We start from the raw sequence: 6,008 nt of genomic DNA on the forward strand, positions 1-6,008 counted from the left end.
ACCAAGCAGAAAGACTTTTGAGGTCAAATGATAAAGATAACTGAATACACAAAGGCAACTGGTAGTCACCGTGCTAAAGATTGCTGCTGAGAACTGGAGGAGGTATGTCTTCAAAGACTGCACATGAGCCAGCAGAATAATCCTTGTTACACCTTTTCCAGATTTTTCACTAGAAAATTGGGGAAGGGAAGGAACACAGTGAGTCAGCCATTGGCTTTATGAGGAAGGCAGTGTTTATGATTAGAAATGGTCAGAAACTTTCCTCCCTTTGGAAAGACAAAAGGACCCAAAAAGAGAAGGGATGCTTATCCTCATCATTGCAATTCCCCTCCTCCTCCTAAGCCAAGTGACCACAGGAATATTCCAGTTAGTCATTGGTAGATCTGAGAGGTTTATGTGAAAATCTGCAGGGGCGGTGCTTGGGTAGCTCAGTGGGTTCAACATCTGCTTGTTGATTTCTGCTCAGGTCATGATCTCAGGGGCCAGGGATTGAGCCCCACATTGGGCTCTGCATTCAGCGAGGAGTCTGCTCCTCCCTCTCACTCATGTTCTCTGTCTCTCTCTCTCTCTCTCTCTGTCTCTCTCTATTTCTGTATCTCTCTAGCTCTAAAATAAATAAATATATAAATACATAAAAGCTTAAAAAAGAAAATCTGCAGGTTAAATCTGGAACAGAGGTGCTTATCAGAATGACAACTAGTCTAGGCAGGTGATAGAAATGAAAGAAGAAAATTTGATGAAATTTAATTGGAGAATGTGACATCTAGAAGCTGTCTTTAGCACAAAAAGGTGTACAGGTGATAAAAGTAGGGAACATTTCCAGCAGTGAGAACAACTGAACTCATGTAGTTCAGAACAGAAAAGAGCAAACTAGAAGTTGGAAAGTGTTCACATCACAACACACTTTACATGCTATGCCCCAAATTTTGAATTTTATCATACTGAATAGTGTCATTATAGATTTACTTCTTTGTGACTACTCAGGCAGAAGTTTTGAGAGTAGTTTATAGTAGGAACTATTAATTATCTATTAATTAGCAGTGCAACTGCTAGAAGGATGAAGGATGGAATTCACAGATTCATGATTACTTAGGATTATATGTTAAATGTTCTATGTAGACATTGATATATCCCTGTTGTAGACAAAGTGTTCTTTACTCTCACTAGAGAAAGAGCTGTTTCCAATAAATGTCAAGACCCATTGGATTAAGGGAAATTCATTAGGAGTCAAGGAGATCATTTAGGTGGCTGTCACTGTAATGCAGGAAATAAATGATTAAAAAAATGGTCCGATCTAAACCAAACAAATGACAACATGGAACATTTTTTGAGGGGAGAGAGACTTGGGAAGGAAGCAGGTAAAGGCTATCAGTGTTGACATGCTGAATTTGAGATTACCATGAGATCTGCAATTAGATCTGCAATAAGCACTTGGTTATATCCCTTTGGAGTCTTTTGGAAAGGATTAGCTTGGGAAAATATATTTTGGACTCATGAGAATATACATTGGAGTTGAATCCATGAAATTGAGTGTGCAAAAACTAACTGGTGTAAATGATCTGGTATGGCATCCTGAGGTGCTTTGTTAAGCACGGTACATTTTTTCCTTCTGCTTGTCCCTTAGCTATGGGTCATATTCCAGGGCAATATTCTTTCCCTTCCTTTCCTTCTCTGCCCTGAATATTCTTCCCTTTGTTTTAGGTCTCAGTTTAAGACTTACTTCCTTTGTTAATGTTCCTTTCTTTCAAAGTAGATGAAGCCTGAAGAAAGTGAATAGTATTTTCTAGAGTGCCTTGGGATTTTTCTTAACTTCATACTTTGACAATGGCTTTAAGATTTTTTACTTGCTTTTATGGTTGGCATGTGAAACTGAGTATGAACTTCTCTAAATACTCATCTTTTAGAGATGTGAGAGATGGTATAGTTTCCCCAGAGAGCTAATCTGCAGAAAATTGTTTGCCACAGTTTTGAACATCTACGAATAGGTTTCGTTAGCACATGTTGTACAGATTTATTTTTTGTTGTTGTTTATTATTGCACACTGAGAACATCAAATTCTTACTGAGGATAAATTTAAACAAAGGGCATGAAGGAAGAAAGCATACATGTATTTCCTTAGACTACTGAAACAAGAAGTTCCAAGGAAAAATAAATACAGATAACATAGAAATATGACAGTAATGAGTTGGGAAAATATTTTGGGCATTTAAAAAGATATATAAACTTGATTTTTACCACTCTTTCATCCTTTGGAAGTAAAATTGGGTGATATATAAAATGCTTGCTTTGAGCAATAACGTGAAGCATCAATCTCTAGATCCCACTTTTCCTCCCTTGAGACCATTTCCTACCTGGATCACACAGGGCAAAGACACTAGTATTAGCAATGAGAAGGTTCGTTGGAGATCTTCCTAAGAGCGATGAAACTTGAGTTAGTAGATCTAGAAAGGCTCTTTTTACCCTTGAGCTTTTAGGAAAATCCTTTTCTTCTTATTTCTTAATTGTTCTTCTCTTTGTGTTTCTTATATTTATTTAGATGAGGGAAGTTTTCCCATGAAGAGGAGTTCCCAGTATAATCCATTATAAAGGCGGGTGGTGCTTCACTTCTCATCTCAATCATGCTGACTGGCAGAACTGATAAATATATCATGGAATTTCTAAGTGGTGGGAATATGGCAGAAAAGATACAGCAATAGGGAATCGGAAAAGAATATGGATTATTTTCATTTTTTATTTGATACTTGGGATTTTTGGTTTCTTCTGACCTTAAGGAAGATGCTGAAAGGTACACAAGACATGGATTGACTCATCAGCTCCCCAAAAGGCTACATAGTAAAACCATTAAGTCCTTCCATAGAAGTTATGAAGTGGACGTCTGTCTAAGGGTAGGCAGGAGGAATGTGTTATTTCTAGATTCAGGAAGCACTGGAGAGAGTATCCAACTTAGTGCTTGTAGACTTTTCAATATATGCTAGAAAGCCAGGAGTTACACACTTTCAGAAGCAACTTGAGATGGGGTAGGAACATAAGCTACAGTTGAAAGGAATCAGTGGAAAAATGAACACAAGGCAGCATGCAAACTCACATTTCTCACCTGAAACCTATTTAAGTAGACTTCTCTTCCTTCTTGGTTGTCACTGTGAAATAAAGAACAAATGTTAAGCCTTTTCTGTGATCCCCTGAATTTACACAGTAATCACAAGGAGAGGAAGTTCAGAAATATTTTTTTAATTGAGATGTAACTGACATGTAACATTATATTAATTTCAAATGTACAGCATGATTTGATATTGTGTCTACTGTGAAATGATTACTCCAATAAGACTGGTCAGCATCTGTTACCATACATAGTTATACAATGTTTTTTCTTGTAATGAGAACTTTGAAAATCTATTCTCTAAGAAAAAAAACCTAGTCTTATAGCAACTTTCAAATATGCGGTACAGTATCAACTAGTCACAGTGCTGTACATTAATCCCCATGACTTCTTTATTTTATAATCCCCTTTACCTATTTCACACCCCCCACCCCCACCTCTGATAACCACCAATCTCTTCTCTGTATTTATGAGATTTTTTTTAGATTCTGCATATGAGTGAGATCATATAAGGCTATATATAGCCTTTGCAGAAATAGTCTATTCCTCAGATTGCATAATCTCAATTAGCTTATCTTCAAGTTCACTTATTCTTTCTTTTGTCAACTTAAATCTGCAGGTGAACCTATCTGGTGGATTTTTTTTTTTTCTGTTGTCACCCCTTTTAGGTCTAGAATTTCTATGTGTTTCTTTCTCTTTTTTGATTTTTCCTATTTGATGAAACATCCTCCTAATACTTGCCTTTGGTTCTTTAGACATGGTTTCTTTTTTAATTAATTGAATACACTTAAATTATTTAAAGTCTTTGTTTAAAGCTTTATTCAAAATTTAATGTCTGGTCTTCATCAGGAACCATTTCTATCAACTGTTTTCTTTTGGGGGGGCATAGGTCATATTTCATTGTTCCTTTGAGTATCTCATAAGTTTTGTTTCAACAAAACTTTTTATAATAAATTTGGCATATAAATAAATTTTTAATAATAAATTTAGCAATGCTGGAAACCAGGTCTCTATTTTTCCCAGGGTTTATTGTTGCTGTTTGTTGTTGTGGTTATGATTGCTGTCATGGCTGTTGTTTCCTTAGTGACTATTCTAGGTTAATTCTGTAAAGTTTATTTATTTTCTTTGTCATTTTGTGACTATTGAAATCTGTTTACTTGGTTATTGGTCAGCAAATGACTGGATAGAGCTTTCTTTAAATGGCTATCACCATAAATCTCCCAATCTCTGCTGAGGAGCTTATGAGTGTTTAAATTCTGTTTTGTTCTTTAATTTCTGGTTGTGTAGAGATTTGAGATCAGTGAGAGATGAGCCTTTAGGGCATTCTCAGGTCTTCTTGAGAACCAGGGGCATGTGCACAGCTCTTCACATGTCCGTGGCCTCCTAGATTCCTAGAAATATGTCAGAGCTTCTCAAACTGTCCTATGGACATATCTCATTTACCTTTTAAATATGTTAGTAAGCTTGTTGTTTGTTCTCACTGTTAACTGCTGTCCCAGGAATCTGCAATGTTAAACAATTGTCACTGATTTTTTTCAACAAATTCCCCATGGAAGAGGCTGCCACATTGAGCAAACTCTAAATCAGATAAGAACCAAAACAAAACAAAAAACAAGCGTGTGAGTGGGATTTTCCAGGAACTATCAGACAGATAAAATAGATAGTTATTTAGGAATGGGACTTTGGAGGAGCTCTAACTCCAGCCATCCTCTAGTGGCTTCTAGGCTACTGGTTTGACTGTAATTATAAGACTGTTGATTTTTAAGGATACCACCGAGCTGGGGATGGGGAATGGGAATTGGGCAAAATAAAATGCCATAATACTCACTATTTTTATCCAGGGTCAGCTTTTTTTTTTTTTTCTTGAACAAATACTTTCTGGATTTCTGTATGCCTCAAGTTAATTTCCAGAGTTCTAAAGAAGTTAATTTGGTTGGGTTTTAACTGATGTGTTTGATTTTATGGTGGCAAGTATTTTTTAGGTTTCTTGCTTTGCCTTTCTTGCTGATGTCATTACTGGGAATTGTAATTTCTTACTTGGATATTAATAAGTCTACCTAAAATTTTTATTGCCATGGAAAGAGGGAAAAATGGCTATTGGAAAACAAATAGCCACCTATGCTATGGTAACACTTCAAAATATCTGCCTATTTTACTCAAGCAAATAAATACTAAATTAGGAGCAGCTCAAGCTGAGTTTATCAGACTGAGATAAAACATGTTGTATGTTCTAGGCAGATTATAGTTTGTGAGTCAAGAGGAGTTCCAAATATAAATTTTAGGTTTGTATATATATATAATTTGTAACCATGTAGTCATGTTCACAATAGCTGTATAAATGTTTTTCCTGAATCTAAGTAGGTATAAAACAAGTTATGTCTTAGGTGACTAACCAGGCAATGATTAGACAGGATAGGATTTTAAAACACAGAGAAGCTTGAAGGTCAGTCACAGAATGTGAATATTTAGTATATTGGTTTTCTTCCTTTTCCTGCCTTGTGAGAAAAAATACAAGTAAAAAATTGAAAGACGAAGCAGGCAGAGACCAAGGTGAAAGTATCTGTTATTCCTATAGAGGTTTTTTTTTTCTAGTGAATCTCTTCTATTTGAAACTATAAGAACAAAATAAGAAGCACTTTCATAGACAAAAAAAAGTTACGTGGTTCCAAGGTTGAAGAGCTATCAGAGAAATTGTTGAAATCTGAGAATCAGAACTGAAGAGAGGAACAAGTAGAGTCTGTAAGGAATGACCAGGAAGTCAGAGTTGTCAATGTATCAAGATTAGTCAGTAGAAGGGAATATGAAATGAACAAAATTATCAGACTTATGGCCAAAGGTCAGATTTGGGTTTCCTAACACCGGTAGTCTTCAAATATTCATGTACCCACTAAAATAATTTTGATCAACTATG

The 6,008-nt window shown here is 35.8% G+C and overlaps 1 long non-coding RNA gene across 15 annotated transcripts in view; it reads left to right on the forward strand.

The window, feature by feature from the left end:
- LOC144295675 (uncharacterized) overlaps window positions 1-5,633 on the forward strand; it is a 46,921-nt gene extending 41,288 nt beyond the window's left edge. Inside the window, exon 4 of one of the 15 annotated variants that reach the window (XR_013362747.1) lies at window positions 2,537-5,633. This is a non-coding gene — a long non-coding RNA (uncharacterized LOC144295675). The remainder of the gene's footprint in view (window positions 1-2,536) is intronic. The other 14 variants (XR_013362746.1, XR_013362745.1, XR_013362744.1 and 11 more) reach the window with 14 other exon arrangements.
- The last annotated feature ends 375 nt before the right edge of the window (window positions 5,634-6,008 follow it).

This window comes from Canis aureus, chromosome 24 (assembly GCF_053574225.1).
Source record: "Canis aureus isolate CA01 chromosome 24, VMU_Caureus_v.1.0, whole genome shotgun sequence".
Classification (NCBI taxonomy): domain Eukaryota; kingdom Metazoa; phylum Chordata; class Mammalia; order Carnivora; family Canidae; genus Canis; species Canis aureus.